This window comes from Dromiciops gliroides, chromosome 2 (assembly GCF_019393635.1).
Source record: "Dromiciops gliroides isolate mDroGli1 chromosome 2, mDroGli1.pri, whole genome shotgun sequence".
Lineage (NCBI taxonomy): Eukaryota > Metazoa > Chordata > Mammalia > Microbiotheria > Microbiotheriidae > Dromiciops > Dromiciops gliroides.
In genome coordinates, this window is record NC_057862.1 from 515,587,498 (window position 1) to 515,610,395 (window position 22,898).

Genomic DNA, 22,898 nt, shown 5'->3' on the forward strand with positions numbered 1-22,898 from the left:
TCTGCAGTAGATTTGAATGCTTGGCAGTTTAGCTTGAGATAGGACCCTAGTGTCTGGTATCTTATCTTGCCAAGTGAGTTTCAGGATCATCCTAAGTCAATTCAAGGATCAGTTAGGTGGCACAGTGGATAAAGCACCAGCCCTGGATTCAGGAGTACCTGAGTTCAAATCTGGCCTCAGACACTTGACATTTACTAGCTGTGTGACCCTGGGCAAGCCACTTAACCCTCATTGCCTCACGAAAACAAAAACAAAAACTAAGTCAATTCAAATGAAAGCAATTCAGTTTCCTGGCATGGTACTGGTTTACTGACAATGTTTCATACACATAAAATAATGAAGTCAATACAATGGCTCCGGAGAGGTAGGTGGCCTAATACCTTTTCTCTCCAATACTTTCCTTTGGAGCCTCTCAAATACTAATCAAGCTCTGACAATGTTTGCACCAACTTCATCTTCTATGTGTACAACCCTGAAAAGTATGCTGTCATGATAAGTGAAATTATCCACAGTTTTCAAAATTTCTCCATTTGTTGTAACTGCTGTTTCCAAGTATGGATGGAGTGGTGTTGGCTAGTCAAGAGTCTCTGTTTTCTTAGTGTTAATTGTTAGTCCAAAATTAGCAGAAATGTCAGAGAATTGGTCTGTACTTTATTGGATCTCAGCTGCAGAAGCTGCACTGAGTGAACAAAAGTCATGCCCCAACTCTCCCTAATTTTAATCTCGAATTGTAGAATTTTCAAGTTAAACAATTTACCATTAGTGTAGTAGTGTTTGTTCTCATTGAAGGGGTCTGACAACACCATTGAAAACATCATGCTAAAAAGCATGGGAGCAAGTATACAGACCCCATTGGTAAACAGGAAAGTGCAAAAGCATCATCCATTGTCCAGAACCCATGCAAGCATGCTGTCATGGAACTGCTATACAATACTGATCCACTTCTTTGGTCAACCAAATTTCTCTGAACAACAAAATTTTACCATGATCTTACACTTGATCTTGAGACTGACAGTATCAAGCACCTTGGTTAGATTGATGAATCTTGTGTGCAGATCTCTGTTCTGCCTCTGGAAGTTCTTCTGGATTTGTTGGGCAGCAAACACCATGTTGACAGTTCCTCAGCCATTTCTGAAGCCACACAAGCTCTCAGGTAGATAACCATCATCAAGGTGAAAGATAGCCACTTAAAGGGGACTTTGAGAAGGATCTTGTAGGCAATAACAAAGAGAAAATCCCACCCTTGATTGTCATAGGAAAAATCTATTTCCCTTCCCTTTATATAGATGGACAATGGAGGCATCCTGGGAGATAACTTCCACATGTCATATAACCCAGAACATTTCTTTCAGCTCTTATATGAGCAATGGATCCACTTCCTTGTAGATCTCTTCTGGAATGGAATCAGAACTAGGCATTTTGACACATGAAAGGAGCTTAATGACTTGCAAAACCTCTTCTTCAGTTGGAAGTTCAGTTAGAGAGGGACTGACTTCAACTTGAGGTAAATGGTCAATGGCTTCACCACTGCTTGACGAAACTCTGTTGAAAACATGGAAGTGTTCAGCCCATCTTGTTAGGATCATGTGCTTATCACTGATTAGTGTAGTAGCTGAGATTCACCAAAGGCCTTTGGTCCATAAATAACCCTTGGGGCATAATAAAATGTTTCGAATTGTTAGTATATGTGAAAAACTGAATTTCATCATTTCATGAGTACCTCCTAGTCCTAGGAGTCCTTTTCTGTTTCCAATGAGTCACCACCAAATTAATTTGATCCAGTACACTACCACCATCCACAACAATATCAAAATCATTTCTCAATGTTATGTAGCAAATGAACAAGTTGCTCCCTTGCTCAGCTTAGCTGATTCCTTTCTGGCATGAATCAAATAGGTAGATGAGATGAAGAACACTTTTCAGCAAACTCTTTCCTGGAGTCAGCTACTGGGTCAACTATTCAGAGTCTTACTGATTTCAGTTGTTAGACCTCTAAATATTCCTTTTGACCTTCAGAGGCTCAAAAAAGGCATAACATGATCAACTTCATTTCAGGATACTCAGTCATCCATGATCAGGAAAGAATAAGCACAACAAACCAAAGAAATAAGACTACTTGGATATACAGCCACATGGAATCTGTGTAGGAATATGAGGTAGTGACCACTGCCACCACCCCTCTGTTCCCAGACTCTTAAAGTTCTTCCTTGTTGCTCTAAAGCTACCAGAGAAGAGAACAAGAGAGACTTTTTGTTTCCACCTATGAAGTCAACAAGAAACAGATGATACTTGTGAGTGTTCTGAAGTGGAAGAAAGAACCCTTACATTATGCATATTTAGAAGCAGTTTCACTGAGCAATTAGGTGGATTAGAGGTAGATAGGGCTAATCTTAAGTAGATTGGTTCCAATAAGTGATCACTGAGATTGGGTGTAGGAAGTAGGCATCCCTTTCTTGATATGTTAATCAGAAATCAATTTATTTAACAATTTGCAAAAAGAGGTGATTGATGACAAGTACTTTTTGGGGGGGGGGGGCAATGAGGGTTAAGTGACTTGCCCAGCGTCACACATCTAGTAAGTGTCAAGTGTCTGAGGCCAAATCTGAACTCAGATCCTCCTAAATCCAGGGATGGTGCTTTATCCACTGTGCCACCTAGCTGCTCCCAATGGCATATACTTTGATCTGAATAGTGCTTTGACAGAACTATTTTGTTATTATAGACACACAGAATTAGTGAAAGTTGGTCTTAGAAGATCTAAAAATATATATCTTCAACCATTACATATTCAACAGGTCAGCAAATTAGTCACCATATTTTGTAAAGTAGAGAACAGTTCGAAACTCAGTAGTCAAAGACCCATTCATTAGTATACTTTAGTACACTATTACTATAGTAATTTCTAATTAGTAATATACTAATACAAATTAGTATACTAGTTTCCATTAGTGTACTTTAAAATATTGATAGATCTTATAGTATCATTGAGGTGTATACTGACCTACTGCTGCAAAACATGATCAATACATGCTTTCCCCTCCTGTCGAACTCTTATCTATATCTTCTTGAATAATTTCCAACAAGTTTTGGCCTTCCTTTAATTCCCTAGGCTTAGTGATGTACAGAAACCCCTCAGTCAGCCAGTTGGTATTCTTCACTCTTACTATATGATAAATCCACCTCTTTTTCTGGACATACATATTTTTGATAATGTCAAAGATTAAATTCAATTAGTATATCAAAATTATTTAAATGATGAACACAATAACATTCTGTTGACAGCTTACCCCTTTTTCCCCAGAGAATTGAGGAGACTGAGAGGAAATAATTCCTTTTCAGTGGGAAAAAATAGATACAGAAACATTTAACAGGTTGCCTCTTCAGAAGGTGATAATAATGTGGGTACCAAACAGCTTTCTATTAATAAATATTGATTTCTGAAATTCTAATTTTCATTTAAGTTCAAATCAAAGCATATTTATTTAGAGCCTCAGGCATTACAGTAGGTTCCAAGGATATAAAGACAAAAACCAAGCAATCCTTGGAGTGAAAAAGCTTATATTATACTAGATGGAAAGATGGACACAGATAAGTAAATATGAAATATATATATAAAGTAAATGCAGTATAATTATAGATTGGAGAAGAAAACCCAAAGCCAGAGAGATCCATAAAATCCTCATGAAGGACTTTTGAGTTGAAGGACCCTTCCTTTATATTTACTTAGTGCAAGGCATCATGGCTCATTTTTATAGACTACTTCACTGGAAGAGGCTGAAGCTGGTGCACTGCTTGAGCATGGGAGTTGTGAACTTCTGCATAGCTGGAACTGATGGGAAATATGCACCAAATCTAGTACTAATATGGGCAACCTGCAGGGCTGGGAAACCAGTCTGCCTAAGGAATGGTAAAAAAGTCTAGATCAGAAAGAATTGAGACAAGAGCTACATGCCAATCATCATTGAGATTGCACGGATATGTGGCTAATGCACTTCTAAGTCAAGAGAGATAGGGTAATCCAGTCTCAAAACACACATATGTGCATATGCAGGTAGGCATGATTGCATGTGTATGTATATAGATAGATATATAGACACAGATATTGTTATAAATATATAAAATATATGTATGCATATACATATATTTCTATGTATATATTTACACTGTGTACATTTTGTATTGACTTAGTGTACTTGTTACACAGACCCTTACACAGATACCAGTACACTGGAAGTACCTTGAAAGTGGGATCTGATTTCATGTTTGGATTTATATCTCTGGTGTCTAGTATTTCTCCTGGAATATAGTAACACTTTAATAAATGTTTATTGAATAAAATAAATTGAATCAAATGGAATTAAGTTGAATGGAAAAGCAGAAAGGAGGAAGAATCACTTATTTTAAAAGTTTGAAAATACAATCAAATAGTTTAGCCCCACATTTTGCATAATTGTCTAAATTTGCAGGCAAATGGTAAACCTGAGGTTTAAGTTAAAAAAGATTATTATAAAAAAGTCCCCAAAGGAAAAAAAGATTCTACTCCCAACTTCCACCATGACTAACTTAATAAACTAGTAAAAGACTTCTGATCCTCCTTTTGGTTCTGTAATAAAAACATACCTATTTCTAGAGCTACAGTATGAAGCTTAATTTATTTCTATTACCAAGAGAGCCTGCTCTGGGAAATTACTCTTTTTTTAAGCACCAATGAGGAAAGGGAATTTCAAAGACTAAGGCACACAAAGCCTTAAACTTAAAAAAAAAGTTATGACAATTCACCTCTATACATGATTGCTCTATTAAAGAATTGAAAATATGGAAGGGTACACCAGAGTATCTTTAAGCCCTCTCAAGTTTCTTGAATGTCAGTTTTGCCATGGAAACAGAATCACAAAACTAGTTCACCTTTCAGGTATATACATTTCAGTTGCCTTGAGATTAGAGTCATTTTCAAACCTTCCTTAAACAGTACCCACCTATTTCTGCAACAAAGTACATGCAGGATGCAGTAATCCAGTCTTTCTGTTGACAAAACTTTATTGGAACTATGTAGCACCCTGGATTCACCTCTTGAAACACACATGCTGGTGTGAAGAGGCAAAGATTCATGTGAGCTACTACTGATTCATTTTCTTCTACAATCAAAGCACTTAAAATGTCTTAAGAAAGAGCATATTTGGAAAATAGCTGAATAGATTTTCTTTGTGCCTTTGTCCAAAACCTTTGCAAGCAACTTGATTCTGCTGACTCAGTCATTCCTTTCCAATGCTGTTCATAAAAGGTAGAAAGGACCTGAGAAACCATGTAATAAAACCTCCTCCTGCAGATGAAAAAACTGAGGCCCTAAGACATTAAATGTTTTTTTCCCAAAACAACATAAGCAGTGAGTGACAGAGCAGGGATTCAAAGTCAAGTCTGATAATTATAAATTCAGTGCTTCTGTGTAATAGGCAGCTATGGTGGAAAAAGATGGCTGGACTGGAGGAGTCAGGTAACCCAAGGCTGAGAAACATAGGGTATGTTCTACCCACTTTCTGGGCCTAAGTTTCCTCATTTCAATTCAACAAACTAAAGGGTAGTTAGGATGGTGCAGTAGATTGATCATGGACCTAGAGTCATGTAGACTTTTGTTCAAATCTAGCCTCATATAGTTACTAGTTGTGTTACCTTAGGCAAGTCAATAAATCTATTTACCTCAGTTTCCTTATAAGTAAAATGGGGTAATAATAAAACCTTCCTCCAGTGTTTTTGAAAGAACCTAAAGACATGGTACTTATAAAAAATTAATATACTGACTGGCACACAATAGTTGCTATGTAAATGTTAGTTATTATTTTCAAAATAACAGAGCTATCCTATATGTTTACTCAGTTCTCTTTAATATACATATTCCTGATTTTACAATATAGTTTTCTGTGTCCCATACTTTAGAAAGGACAATGGGGAGAGTCTAGAGGAGAGAGTAACCTTTATGTTGAGGGGCTGAAAAAACCTAGGATCAATTTATCTAATCAATCAACAAGTATTTATTAATCTCCTAATAGTTTTCAGGCACTTTGTGAGATGCTTGTAATACACATACAATGAGTGAACAATCCCCACACACAAGAAACTTGCAATAAAATTGATACAAATGGGAATGTTTAACCAAGAGAACAGAAGAACTAGGGGAGACGATAACTATCTTCAGTATTTGAAGGAAGTCAAGAGAAACAAATGAAAGAACTTAAAGAACATGGAGAAATTCATATGTGGATTTGGTAAAAGGAAAAGCCAACTAATAATTAGAACTAACCGCAAATGAAAGGATCTGCTTCTAGGAGTAGTAGTGCCTCTCTTTAAAGGTCTTCAGAAAAAAACTAATTACTATTTGTTAGGTATGTTGAATGAAGATTCTTGTTCAGGTATAGATGGGACTATGTGCCATCCAAGATTCTTTCCAAGTCTAATATTTTTGTCTCTTTAATATGACTTGGTGTCATAAATTATACTGTAATTCATATATTGCTTATACATAAATTAGATGCTTTTAGTATGCTATCCATTCTATATCACTACAGTTAGAGGTATGGTACCTCTGTTATCTGGAAAATCCACATGCATTTCTTTTTACCCTCTCTTCATACCAGAGAAACAAATCTGATTTTTTTTTTCTTTTATGGGGTGTTTATACTACCTTGCTGAAAAATTTGGGTTGATATCATACAATAGTATACATATATTTTATGCATTTTTGTTTGTGTGTGTGTGTGTGTGTGTGTGTGTGTGGCAGTTGGGCTTAAGTGACTTGCCCAGGATCACACAGCCAGTAAGTGTTAAGTGTCTGAGGCCAGATTTGAACTCAGGTACTCCTGACTCCAGGGCCGGTGCTCTATCCACTGCACCATCTAGCTGCCCCTATTTTATGCATTTCTAAGTTTCTAAACCTTGGGTTGTTTGTTTTTTTCTGTGTTGTCTGCTGGCCTTTGCGTGTCATCTGTGGCTTTAGCAAAACTCACCTAAAATTCTTATTTAATTTCTTATGCCAACCCATGATATATCAAACCTGCAATGGGTAAAATCACAATTTGGAAAGGATAACTGTATATTCTTATAGATTCTCTATTGAAAATATTAAAGGGAGTGTTTTTAAAATGGAACATGAGTCTCAAAATTCTCACCATTGAAAAATTTTATTTTTTAAAGTTATAAATAAAACCTTATATTGTTTTTTTTAAATAAAAGCTTTAATAAAAAACGCAACTCTGAGTATTATGTTTTGAATATTTGTCCTCTGGGATCTCACATAGTATTTTAAAATTTCTTATTAATCTATATATAATATGCTGCATCATAATGAAATAGAAACATCATCAAATTTAGGCTCAATATTTGCGTTCAAATATTCTACCACTCACTAACTGCATGACTTTGGGCAAGTCTCTTAAGCTTTTTCAACTTCAATCTACCGTGTTTTCATTTTAACCTATTTTATGAGATTGTTGTGAGGAAGTTTAAGATCTCAGTAAATTTGTACTCATGATGTTTATCACATTTTCATTCATATTATCCTAATTTGTGCATATCATTTGTGTCTTCTATTACTTTAGCTTGTAAAATCCTTGAAAAAAGGGATTATATCTTTTTTTCAAAGAATGATGAAACTTAGAGCTAGAAAAGACTTCAGAGACAATCTACTTCAACCCATACCTGAAAAGATTCCTCACTAGCATGTACAATGATTGGCCAATCAACATTTATTTGAAGATATTCAAGGCGGGATAACCTAATCTATTTTTGAATAGCAATAATATTGGAGGGATTCCCCCTCCCCTCCCCCGCCAGAACTGGAGCCTAAAATTGTCTTTTTATAACTTTTATTCATTATTTCTTCTTCTATAGTACAGTTTAAAAAAAACCTCATTCCTTAGCCATATCCCATTACTTCAAATATTTAAATATAGCTGTTAAGTCCTTCTGAATCTTCTCTACTCTAAGCTAAATATTCTCACTTCTTTCAACTGATCCTCATGATTTGAACTCTGGACCCTTCACAATCCTGGTGTTTTCTTCTTGATGCTTTCCAGATTATTATCTTAAACTTTGGTGCTCAGATGGGGCAGCTACAGTGCACAGTGATAGAGCTCCAGGCCTGGAGTGAGGAAGACCTGAGTTCAGAGCTATTCTTAGACACTTACTAGCTGTGTGATCCCAATCGAGCCAATTAACCATGTTAAACTTAGTTTCCTCATCTGTAAAATGAGCTAGAGAAGGAAATGACAAATAACTCCAGTATCTTTGCCAAGCAAACCTAAAATGGAGTCACATGACTTGAAAAAACTGAACTGTGTTGCTTAGAAAAGAACATCGTATTTTTTATTTGTTTTAACCAAGATAGAGTTCAGAGATGTCACCAACTTATATGTGTGTGTGTGTGTGTGTGTGTGTGTGTGTGTGTGTGTGTGTGTGTGTGTGTGTTTGGGGGAACTGGGAAATGAGGGTTAAGTGACTTGACCAGGGTCACAGAGCTATGAAGTGTCAAGTGTCTATTTGAATCCAGGTCCTCCTGAATACAGGGCTGGTGCTTTCTTCACTGTGCCACATAGCTGCCCAAGAACAGAAATATTTAATAGGAATTTGCCACATTCATTTTTCTGTTACTTGTCCATATTTATCTTTATGTTTCTAGTATCTTACATGGCAACTTTAATATTAATAAATACTCATTAAATTAATGTGCTTTGAATATCTTAAAGAGTCATATCCTTGTGAGTTATGTTTAATACTCAACTCATGTCCCCCATTGCCTCATGGTATAAAATATGTTGGATTATAAAAAAAAATGTCAATTATATGCAAAGTCAGGCATATCCTAATAACAAACATTTATATAGTGGTTAAAGGTAAGTAAAGCACAATATATTCATGTCTACCTGTGTGTATGTGTATGTTAATTGAATTTATCCTCCCAACAAGCCTAGGTAATGTTTTCTTTTATTATTTCCATTTTCAGATGAGAAAGCTGAGGCAAACAGTGCTTAAATGACTTCACACAACTAAAAAAGATTTAAGGGCTTTAAACTCAGGACTTTCAGATTCCAAGTTCAGTATTCTCTCGACTACTATACCTGTCTGACTACCAGACTTGAAAAGCCTTGATCACCAATCTATAATTAGAGGAATGATTGCCCTAATTGTAAAAAGTCTCATAACAAGATTGGCTTTAGGAGAATGAATTTCCCCTCACAGCAATGTGAAAGGCCCATCTCCTAAGATGTGGAGTGGTTGTTGTTGTTGTTTGTCCTTTGTTCTGGTAGAGGACCATGATATATGGGTGATATCATGACTTGCAGGGAATGAATTTAAGTGAGGGAGGGTTGTGCAAGGTCCCCAACCTTACTCTCTCCTCCAGAGTCATCTGGGTCCAGTGGCAAGACACATATCAAGATGACTAGAGATGACCCTCAATGTTTACAGTAATTGGGGTTATGTGACTTGCCCAGGGTCACTCAATTAGGAAGTGTTTGAATCTGGATTTGAGCTCAGATCATCCTAACTCCAAGCCCAGTGCTCTATCCCCTGCACCACCTAGCTGCCCAAGGAGGACTTATGAACAGTATAAATGGAGAGAGTATCCATGATAATGAAATCCCAGATTCTCACAGTAAATACTGGTATTACTATTTTGTAGAGTAATACCACATGCTGTGACATGGAATATAAGTGACTTTCAACTGTGGTATGAAGAAAAAGATCTTCTGCCCTAAAGTGTGATAATTCATTTTTGTTCTCATTTTTCACTCAGATAATGGGATGGCGAATGCACTCCCATTTCTAATTCCTGTTTGAAGATTCCAAAGACTTAATAACTTATGGCAGGGAGTCCAACAGTTTAATTATAAGACATCTCATTAGTTCCATTTATCCACTTCAGATTTGTTTCTTTTAACCTGACACTTTATAATCTTCTCATACACAATCTCTCATGCTAGCCTTGCCTTCCAGAGTGTGTGACTTAGCAAATGTCCACTGGACTAACCCTACATGGCTTCAAGAAATAAGAAATTCTCAAAGAAAAAGGTCTGAAAGCACAAAAATACCCTTACTATATTTCCCCCCTCCAATTGGAAATGCCTCAGGCTAAGTTCTTGTTGAGCTGGCCATGCACATTATTCTTTCCCTTCCTAAGGACTACCCCAGGCACTTTATACTCATTATCACTTATCTTGGCAGCTAGTCATCAGAATCCATATATGGGGCATTTGATAAATATGATTTCTACTCAGTTTCTTCATTTGTATAGCAAGGGAGTTGGACTCAATGATTTCGAAGGTCCCTTCTCGACTCTAACATTTCTACAATTCTATGACGCATTGCTGTTGAAGGCTTTTAGTTATAATATCTCTCCTCATCAATACATATTTCACAGAAGCAATATACAAAGCAGCTGTTTAAATTGGTTTTGAAAAGAAGCACTCTTTATATGAAATCTGAATCAGTATACTCATGAACCACCTAGCCCATTTAAATCACCTCGCAATCATGAACAATTATTTAATTTTCCCTTCCCTTATTACCTATAACCATATGCCATTCATATAATCATCACATATTTACATACTTTTTCAGTTTGCTAAGGGTTTGCATTACTATAACCTTAAGAAGCCATAATATTTATATGTATATACATATAATATATAGAAATAAATATATACATATGTATATTTATGTATGCACATATATAGGTCTGTATATATACATATGCACATATGTATATGTATTTGTGTTATTATATACAGGGAATGGAAAGTTGGCCTCTGAATTAAGAAAACCTTGATTCAACTCCTGCCTCTTTCACCTACTATATGAACAAGCAATTTAAAATCTTAATGCTTCAAGCAATTCTCTAAGACTATAAGTTGCAGAAAAGGTACAAACCCACACTGGTCAAAGAAGTTTTTCACTGGGAGCTCTATAAATGAGTGAAATTAAAATATAGGTTAAGATTGCTACACAGTGGATTTTGTAAAGATAATAGTGCGTTTGGACCTAGAAGAACTTAGATTCACCACAAATATCCCAGAAAATTTTAAATGCATCTGAAAGAACAATGATGAAGAAAAAAAAAGAGACAATCAAGCATAAATTCCTCCATCCAGTCCAAGTCTATTCCAGAATCATTCCAAGATACTGAGGAATCAAAAGTAGAGGTGTTAGTAAAGTAGGTGACTTGTGAAATAGCACGATTTGCCAAAAGGAATAAGGGTCATACTTGGATTAAAGATGACCCAGGTTATTCAGTGCCATACCAATCAGACTAAATAAAAATTATTTTATAGAGCTAGAAAAAATAATGACAAAATTCATCTGGATAAACAAAAAGTCAAGAATATACAGGGAAATAATGAAAAAAAATGCACAGGAAGGTGGGCTAGCTGTACCAAAATTGAAGCTTTACTATAAAGTGGCAGTCATCAAAACTATTTGGTACTGACTAAGAAATAGAGTGGAAGATCAACGGGATAGGTTAGGCACAGGAGACACAGTAGTAAATTACTTTAGTAATTCACTGTTTGATAAACCCAAAGACTCCAATCTCTGGGACAGGAACTCAGTATTTGACAAAAACTGCTGGGAAAACTGGAAGACAGTATGGCAGAAACTAGGCATAGACCAACATCTAACACCTCATACTAAAATAAGGTCAAAATGGGTTCATGATTTAGACAGAAAAGGTGATACAATGAGTAGGAGAGGAAGGAATAGTTTACCTCTTAGATCTTTGGAAAGGAAAACAATTTATGACCTAATAAGAGATAGAGAATATTATGAAAGGCAAAAGGGATGGTTTTGATTACATTAAATTAAAAAAGTTTTTGTACAAACAGAAGCAATGCATCCAAAATTAGAAGGGAGACAGAAAGCTGGGAAACAATTTTTATAGCCAGTATTTCTGATAAAAAGCCTCATTTCTAAAATCAAATTTATAAGAATCCAAGTCATTCCCAACTGAGAAATGGTCAAAGGATATGAACAGGCAGTTTTCTGATGAAGAAATCAAAGCTATATATTGCCATATGAAAAAATGCTCTAAATCACTATGGATTAGAGAGATGCAAATTAAAACAACCCTGAGGTACCAACTGACACCTATCAGATTGGCTAATATGACAAAAAAGGAAAAGAATAAATGTTGGAGAAGCTGTGGAAATATCTGCACATTAATGGATTGTTGGTGGAGCTGTGAACTGATCCAACCATTCTGGACAACAATTTGGAATTATGCCCAAAGGGCTATAAATTTGTACATACTTTTTGACCCAGCAATACCTCTATTAGGTCTTTTTTTCCCAAAGAGATCATAAAAAAGAGAAAAGGACCCACATGTACAAAAATATTTATAGCTGCTCTTTTAATGGTGGCAAAGAATTGGAAATTGAGGGGTTGCCCATCAATTGGGGAATGGCTAAATAAATTGTGGTATATGAATGTAATGGAATATTATTGTGCTGTAAGAAATGATGTGCAGGTGGATTTCAGAGAAACCTGGAAGGACTTACATGAACTGATGGTGACTGAGATGAGCAGAACCAGGTAAACATTGTACACAGTATCAATGTTATGTGTTGATCAACTGTGATAGAGTTGACTCTGCTCAGCAATACAATGGTCCAAGACAGGTCCAAAGGACTCATGATAGAAAATGCTCTCCAAATCCAAAAAAAGAAGAACTCTGGAATCTAGATACAAATTGAATAATACTATTCCTATTGTTTTTGTTGCTGTTGCTTTTCTTTTTTGAGGTTTTTCCTTTTTGCTCTGATTCTTCTTTCACAACATGACTAATACAGAAATATGTTTAATATATACATATATATGCATAATATATACATATATATGTACATATATAACTATATAACCTATATCAGATTACATGCTGTCTTGGGGAGGAGGGAGGAAGGGGAGGTAGGAAGAAAAATTTGAAACTAGAAATCTTCTTAAAACAAATGTTGAAAACTATCTCTACATGTAACTGGAAAATTTTAAAAATATACTTTTATGCAAAAAAAGATGACCCAGGAGCCTTATCCAAATCTTTCTCAAGAAATTAGGAGAGACCATCATGAAGATTAGACCTGCACTATGGAAGGAATCAAGGCCAAACCATTGCTACAAAAGTTGGGACCTAGTCTTAGAATCAAGCAGAAACTCTCCATATCACACAGGAATTTAACCCAAACAAAAGCCTTCAATCCAGAAACTTAGGATGGAGAGGTGAGTAAACATGAAAGGTCAAAAACATTTTAAAAAAATACCTTGGTCTGAGAGAAGCCCAAGGGAGAACATCAGGAGGGATATGTAAATCACACATCCAAATAAAGTCTTAGAGAAAGGAATGTTATGGACAAAAAGACTAGAGGATTTCCTAGAAGAAATTAAATGAAATACAAAAGGGAATAAGGAAAAACTAATAAGGAAAATAATAAATTAGAAGAGATAGTGGGAGCAATTAGGTGTCACAGTGGATAAAACACCAGCCCTGGATTCAGGAGGACCTGAGTTCAAGTCCGGCCTCAGACACTTTGGATGTATGACCCTGGGCAAGTCAATTAACTCTCATTGCTCTGCAAAAAAAGTGGGGGGGGGGGATGCAGAAGAGATAGGGATAAACCTTATCCAAGAACTGAATATCATGAATAACAGAATGAGCCACCAGAACAGGAACCCATGAAACAATAAGAAATGTTAAAAACAAAATGAAAATAGCAGAATAAAACGGAAAAAACCTTTTACATAAAGCACTGAATTGGAAAACTGGCAAAGGAGAGATAATCTAATCCTCAAACTACCTTTAAAATATTTCAAAGAAATCTTGGAAACCATATTTCAAGAAATTACCCTGTAAAAAATACCTAGATCTCTTAGAATCTGAAGGCAAAGAGAAAATAGAAAGAATTCCCTGCTTATCTCCTGAAAGAAATTCCAAAATTATGACTATCAGGTCTGCTTCCTAGTCAATGAAAAAATATTACAGGTGGCCAAAAAGAAAGAGTTCAAGTACAAAAAAGCTACATTCATGATCATATAAGAAACTTGTGCTGCCTCTCAAAAGAAGAGATCCTGAAATATCCTAAAAGATAAGCAATAAAGGCTTACAACCAAGAATAATTTTCTCATTAAAACTAAGAATAAATCAATGGATGGTGGTGTTGGTGATATGGAATAGGTATCACACAAACGTTTATTGAAATAATTTCTAGATATCCCTAATAAAAAGAGCAGAAGCAAATAGACACTTTGAAATGGAAAAGCAGGTGATGAGATAAATATAGAAAAGTTTACACATTTAATCACCTGGAAGTATAAATTGTTTACCTGCTAATGAGGTTTTAAAAAAGTGTCCTCTCAGATACAGAACACTGATATCTTCAAGGCTTATAAAATTAAACAAGATAAGGAAAGAACCTGGCAGTGGTTTTATAATCTTTTGATGGTTTTAGAAGAAGGAAATGGCAAGAATAGGGAATTATACTGGAGAACAAAGGGAGAAGAAGGAAAGGGAACTCTATCATAATAGAGGCATATTATCAGATAAGGAGAATGCAATCATGATGGAAGGGATGTGGAAAACAGGTACCCCATGAATCTCCCTTTTATCTGAACAAGACAGTTTAAGCAGAAAACACACACAGACATATATACACAAAAAGGAAGGTGTGGAAAAACATTCAACTCAATAGGAAAATAGGAAAAGACAGAGAGTGAAGATCGGTGTCTAAGAGAAAGGGCAGAATAGGTGATGGAGCTAGTAAGTACCAGAGTCAGAATTCAAAAAGGTCTTTCCAAATGCAGAAATCTATCAACAATGCTATATATTTCAAGTAAGTCTCTCCATTCTTGAAACTGAGGTAACACATCGAATTAAATTAGATGGGTTTAAGGGAAAGTATGCTGTCAGAAAAGAAAAATGACTTGCTACAGTCACATTTTTGATCAGAGCTGGGACACAAATCTGCTTTACTCTCCCTATCAATTCATTCTTTGAAATATCTTTAATATTCTCTACTCCCTTTTAATTCTCATAATCATGAGGCTGCTTTTCTTTGCTCAGCTGACCTCATTATAGAACTTTAAGTTTTACAAAATGTTTTCTTTTTTAACTTTCTTTTTCATTTATGAATAAAATAGGCATTTCCATAACATAGTATAAGAAAAAAGATGAGTACATATGAAACTATTAATCTATTATGTACAACTCACTATTCTTTTCAAATATAAAACAAGTTTGAATATTTACATATTCAAAATGTTTTCTTCACAATAATCCTATGAGGTAGATAATGTAGAGACTTCCATGGCATTTTACAGATAGCAAATTGATGGCTCAAAGTGAAGTTAAAGCCATATGCTCATTGTTATATAGCTAATTCATGTAAAGTTTAGGTTTTAAACTTAAGTCTTAGCACTCTTTCTACTTCACCACGTTTCCTCTTCCAATTACTGGTGGAGCTTTCCTATAGTATCTCTCCAGCAGGGGCGTGTCACTTCAATTGTCACAAACCTTTTCAGGTTTTCAAGATCTTTCAGAGCTAATATTCTGATCTATATAAGAGCTTATATTTGATAAACAAAGGCCATGTCCATACCATATTAGAGGCAATGTCATACCATGGAAAGGACACTAGCTTAGGAGTCAGGGGCCAGGGGTTCAAATCCCATTTCTGACATAATATGGGTGTTCTCAGTTGGGTCCTTTAATATCCCTTGGCTTCAGTTTTCTCATCTAGACAATGAAAGTGGTATACTAGATGGCTTATTAATTCTCTTCCATGGCCCAAAGTCCTCTTCTTATTGGTATGCATCAATATTAAAATCATATAAGGAAAAGTTTCATCTAATGAGAGCCAAGGGACCTGGTTTTAGTTCTAGTTCTGTCAATATCTCTTTGTATGATCTTAGGCAAGTCACTTAATCCAGCTTCCAAGAGTAAGAAGATGATAGATCACATTGAAGTCATTATATAAAGTTCTAGACAACCTATTTGAATAATGACTTTGACAAGGTAGAGAGCATCCAGCAAAGAGCAAGCAAGATGATGAAGGGTCTCACATTCTTCATATGAACATTGTTTGAAGCAACTAGGGTAATTTAGCCTAGTGTTGAAGAGGGGATAATAGGTATCTAAAAGTATTTGAAAGATTGATCTATAAAAAGTAAAAATATTAAAATTGGTGACTTATTCCCCAAGGGGAAAACCACAGCAATAGGTAGAACGTGCAGAGAGATTGTTTAATGTTAGGAAAATGTTTGTTGCAATTTCAACTATTCTAAAGAGGAATGGGCTGCTGAGTTTTGGATAGAATAAATGGCCATTGAAATCTTTCCAGTAGATCAGTAAACTTCTTAAGAGCAGAGACTCCTTTGCCTCCTTTTGAATTTCTAGCACTTAGCACAATGCCTGGAACATAGTATGGTTAAATAAATCTTTGTCAAATGATTTTTATTCTATCTGAAATTTTGGAATTCTCTATGAGCTTCAGTTTCCTCTTCTGTAAAATGAGGGGGCTATATGAGATGGTTTCTAAGGTCTTTTCAGGCTATGAAATTCTAATTTATTCTATCCATTATTAAAAATTGGAAATCTGAGCGTTCATAACAAACCTTGAAGTTCCCTTTTCTTCTTTTCTTCCTCTCTTCCTTCACAAAAAAAGGTCACAGGAGAATCTTGTCATTTTGGATCCAAGTTTTGATGATTTTACTCCAATAATTGCCTCCAGCATGTGTCAAGATTTGATGGTATAAAGAAAATTCCATTTGCCAATAATGCCCCCAGCAAGTTGAGCTAGAATATGAGACATGATGAGAATACTTTAATCCCTGTTGTCTATTAGAGAATGTGCCAAAGGAAAACTCAGGGTAAGCAGAGGGTAAATTATGGCATTTCTCTTCAGTAACACAGTAAGTCCTCTCCTCTTTTATCACATCACCCTATACCCAAGAACCCAGACTTTCTTCCTGCCTGCCTCAAACTGATCAGGACCCTTAATTCCTTGCCCAGAGCTACTCATTGATACCTTCCCATTGCAAGTAATAATCTATATTATCTGCTTCTAGTCCCAGTATTTGACAACATTCTCCCTCTAAGAGACAGAAAGGTAAATGGCCTAAACACACAAATGTGGTATAAAAGATTTCATTGCTGTCATTCTCTAAATGTTTGATTTATCCTCAATTTTTCCTCCTCCTCAGCCAGTCCTTGTAATTCTTTAATTTGGCCTTTGGACTTTGACTCTAATGCTTGTAGATTGAACCCTCCTGTTCACTCAGTAATCTCGCTCTTTGGTTTGTTTTTTTTTTTAATTTCAACAAACATTTATTGGTCCCTTCTCACTTACAAAGATCAGTACTGAGCACTAGACATGCAAAGCTGAAATATAATGTGATCTCTGACTTCAAAGACTTGACAGTTTATAGGGAGAATAAGACATGTAGATAGCCAAGTATAATACATGGTAGACTAATATAGGAGCAAAGAAGAGGTCTGGGAAAAGAACTATTAGAAATGTGAGTAAGAAGAGATAACTTTCCCTTGGGATTGGGGATGAAGGAAGGCATGGTGGAAGATACATAACCTTATTTAGTCCTTGAAGGAGAGGAGAGAATTAAACTGATATATGGAAGAGTCTTTTCAAGCATGGTCAAAGACCTGGTCTAAAATGAGAGGTTAGGACATGAATAAAATATCTTTGAATGGTAGTTTTAGAATTGCAAAGAACTGGGGGCAGCTACATGGTACAGTGGATAAAGCACCAGCCCTGGATTTAGGAGGACCTGAGTTCAAATGCGGCCTCAAACACTTGACAGTTACTGTGTGACCTTGGGTAAGTCATTTAACCTTCACTGCCCTAAAAAAAAAAAATTAAAGAGTTGAAAAGAACTTTAAAGATGACCTACTCCAACTGTCTAATTTTAAAGTTTTGGAACTGGGGTCTAATGTTAAATGTCTTTCCAAAACTTATACCAATAGTAAGTGGAAGAGCCACACCACGTTCCAATTGTAATCTATTTCTCTTATACAATCTAATTTGTCTTGATTGTAGACTATATGAAGAAGAGGAATATGACATAAAGTTGAATGGATATGATTGAGTAAAAAAGGGGATGGGAGAAGGGTTCTTGAGTGCCAAGGACAAAAGCTTGAAATTTATTCAAAAGGGAGTACTTGTTCTCTTCTTTATTATGGAGCTTTTATACCACATCTTCTAGTTTGTTGACACATCACATTGTATATCCCCATTATGGCTCAGCTTCTCCTACTTGATGTTATATTTCTTTATCTATGTGTCTTAGTTCTACCATTGTTGTTGGGAATACCTGCACTGATGATATCTCAGATAATTTAAAGTATATTTAACAGGATACCTAAAAACTATACACCATTGCTTCAGCATCATAGCACCCCAGAATTTAATGCCTACGTCTCCAATAAAAATGGCCTAGACATTATATATATGTGTGTGTGTATCTTATATATCTATATCTATATCTTATCTATATCTTTATCTATATATCTTATGAGACTTTTTTCACTCTCACCTCCTCATCAAAACATACATACCCCATTTCTCAGTGTCTTGATCTTAGCTAGGTGATACACAGACATCTTTGCCCACACCCCAACTCATTAGAGCATGATTATTTGGCATTTCAGAAAAGTAAATGATTAGAATGCCAATTGAGCATGCTCTAAATGGGAAGAGGGAAGAGCTACACAAATCAATCTGTACTAAAGGGATAAACTGTTAAGCATCCCATTAAATACACTTTAAATTATCTGAGATATCATCAGTGCAGGTATTCCCAACAACAATGGTAGAACTAAGACACATAGATAAAGAAATATAACATCAAGTAGTGTGACCAATGTAAATGTAAAATAAAGGGGAGTAAAATAATAGAGTAAGGAAGAGAAAAGTTTTGGCCATAGGATACTAGAAGGGTCCAAAGAGGAGGAAGTTTGTGATATCCAATCCCACAGTGGATAAATTGTTGTACTTCAAGTCAGGAAAACCTCAGTTCCAATCTGATCTTAGAGACTAACTGCTTGACCAAGGGAATGTCAACTTTTGCCTCAGTTGTCTCATCTGTAAAATGGGAACAATTATTATACCTACTTCTCATGCTTTCTCTAAGGGGAAAAATGACAATATTTGTAAACAACTTTGCAAATTTGAAATATAAATGCTAGTTATCATTATTGTTATTATATCTAAGCACTTAGAAATGAGAGAAAAGGTTTAGAATAATAAACACAGGAGAATCAAACAAATATTTATATCAGCATTTTCAATAGTCCCTTTATATCATAGAATTCCTTGTAAGTTCTAAGCATAAAACTTTATGTGTATACTATATGAAGAATACTGTAATTTCTCATTTTTTGTCAGAATGATCTAAGTTTTCAAAGATCTATTCCTCTGTTAATATTAAATATGGTCAATTGCTTTGTTTTTGTTTTTGTTTCCTTCTTTTTTTTTTTTTTTAGTGAGGCAATGGGGGTTAAATGACTTGCCCAGGGTCACACAGCCAGTAAGTGTTAAGTGTCTGAGGCCGGATTTGAACTCAGGTACTCCTGACTCCAGGGCCAGTGCTCTATCCACTGAGCCACCTAGCTGCCTGTCAATTGCTTTGTAAATTACTACACGTACTCTAATTTGATGGCAATGTCAAAAGTGGCCATAGCTCAGATAAATTGGCTACAGTAGTTGACAAATAACTTGATGTGTTGATAAGTTTGTTTACCTGAGTCTGGACCAAAAAAAATACCTTTAGCATTAGCTTTTGGAATTGGAAAAATGTGAAAAGGTAAGGTTATTCCCTGGACTAGGATTTATTGACTCCTATGGGGCTCAAGCTGGGGCTTTGTTGAAAAGAAAATAGCAGGTGTCTTACTGAAGTAATGGTTCTGGTTACAGAATGGGTCCTCTCCACTCCCTCCCTCCCCCCTTCACCTATGCTTCATCTACACTTCTAAGCCTGGGAGCTATGAGTAAAGACATGAGAATTAATTCCTCCGTCATCCTGTTCCCACCACATGACCTCACCCCCAAGTTTTCTATACACAACCAGTTGATAGAAATGGGAAGTCATGCCCCAGTTACAATTTCTATGTTTTACCCTGCTGGGCAAACCTACTTTGAAAGGGGAGAAAGAATTCTGGGAGAACGAGGACAAGCTGGGAGGAAAACGAAGAAATTAGACTGACAAGTAAGCCACAGGAGTAGGAAAATGGTAAAGTCTCCCCTGCCTGGTTCCTCAGGAAACAAGAAATCCCAAAGTTAGAAAAGCATGCTAAGTTCTCACATAAATATCATGCCCCTCTTATCAAATAGGAAAATTTAACTTCTAAATGTGAATATGACTTTGTGAAATAGAAAGAACCCTCAACTATGAGTCAGGAGATTAGAATTTTGCGTGGTCACAGTTTCTCCTCCGTGCTTCAGTTTTCTCATCTGTGCAAAAAACGATACCATATCTCATTCTCCTTAACTTACAAGGGGGTTTTGAGAAAATACAGATTTATGTGAGCTGTTAAAGAAATCTCAATCCTTGGGTATCCTTGAAAGAGCACTGGATAGCCTTGAAAGAGCATTGAAACAGGTGTGGGGAGTTTTGAGTTCTAGTCCAAGCTCCAATATGAAAATGTTGTGCCAACTCAGATGAATTCGTAGAAACATAGATCAGAAGGCAAAAGGGACCATAGAAATCATCTAGTCCAACCCCTTAATGACTTTCCCAAAGTCACAAAGGTAGTAAGGTTCTGAGGTGAAATTTGAACCCAGGTACTCTGACTACAGAACTAGTAGTCTTTCAAATATATCACACTGTCTCTTTATTCCTCAGTTTCCCCTACTATTACATGAAAGTGATGGACCTGATGACCTCTGTTTTCTTTATTTCTGACTTCCTATGATTTGTAGTGAGGTTTTTTGTTTTTGTTTTACACTATTATGCCAACTATATCTTAATCCTTTGGAGTGGTGTCTATCATTCATTCAAACAGTTGAGATCAGCTGAATCCTACCCTGTTTCTATTCTGTGCAATTAATTCCATCCCATTTTATAACTCTATATATCTTTACTAAACATTACAGAGGTGATGCATTCAATCATTCAACAGGTATTTATTAAGTATATACATCCAACACTGTACTAGGCTCCGGTGCAAAGATTGGATGTTTGACTGATATAGAGACCGTCCTGGTGAGGAAACTTTCTACAAATAAAAGTTGGCACTTTCTCTATAAGTGGTCATTTGTAGAGAGGTCAGAGGTGGGGCCTGAACTCAAGTTTTCATACTCAAAGGCTAGCTCTTGATTTACTATACTATGTAAAAAATTCAACGGTATCTTCTCTTAAAGGACCTTGTATGCTACAAGGGGGATGGAACATATACAGGGATTTCTCCCTACCACTATGTGTCTAGAGATGCAGCTTTCTAGGAAACTTTTTTTTACTTACAAATGTTTCTTAAAGACAGTGTTTTATAGTGGCTAGAGAGCTTGTCTCACAATCAGGAAGACCTGTGCTTAAGTGATGCATCTAATACTTACTAATAACCTTGACAAATTATTTAATCTCAGTGATATAGGCAAATTCTGAAGACTCTAAATCACACACACACACACACACACACACACACACACACACAAAACATAGTTGCATTGGTAGAGAGAGTTTCTTCACCTGAAAGTTCCTTATACCAATAAAAATCTTAAGTCCAGTCCCTATTTCCATCCTAGTATATTTCTTATAGGAACAATGCTTAACGTCAGGTTCATTATTCCTAGATTATAAAGCAAATAGAATAACATAGTAAAGAAGGTGTGGATTTGTTGACAGAGGAGATGAGTTAAAAATTTGGCTCTGCCTCTTATTGTGCAACCTTGAGAAACTGTGAATGCCATCAGAAGACTGCAGAAAGTGTGCTGGATTTGGAGTCTGAGGATCTGTGCTCAAATCTTGGCTCTGCAATGTGCTAATTGTGTGACCTTTGGCAAGTCATTCTTCCTCTCAGTATTGATTTTCTTATGTATAAACTGAATGATTTAGGCTAGATCATCCATTCATACATTTTCAGTAGGAATCAAAGACACCTAGGAGTCCCCAGGAAGCTTTCAAGAGGTTTATGAGGTTAAAACTGTTTTCATTGTAATACTAACATTATTTGCCTACTAATATATAACTCCTTTCAACTATATGCGAGACTAGATTTTCTTCATATACTTTAATCAAAATAATATAACACAACAGATTGAATACAGAAGCAGATATGCTGATCAAATTTTCTTCTATTAAGCCAGATATTAAAGAGATTTGTGAAAAAATTATGTAAAATGATACCACCCTTTTCACTAAATAACTTTTTGCTTACAGGAATATTATTATTTTTATTAAATATGTCATTTATATTAATATATAATGGGTTTTATTATTATGTTTAAATGAATTAATACATATTTAAAATAATCAGTTTTAATATTTAATATGATAAATAGAAATTGATAAAACCCACATGAACAAAGGCTCTTTGGAATCCTCAATAATTTTTAATCATGTATAAAGGGTTCCTGAGACTATTTGAAAACTCATGACTAGATAACCTCAAAGACTACTTCCAGCTCTAAATCTATGATCATATGATCTTACTTCCCTTCTCTGAGACTCATTTCTATAAAGTGAGGGATTCAATGAATGTCTAAGATAACCTCTAAAAAGAAATCCTAGGCATTTATGTGGTATATTAGATAGAGTGCCAGGCCTGTAATATGGAAAACCTGAATTCTAATTCAACTTTAAGCACTTACTAGCTTTTTGACCCTTGGAAAGTCATTGACCCTACTTGCCTCAGTTTCCTC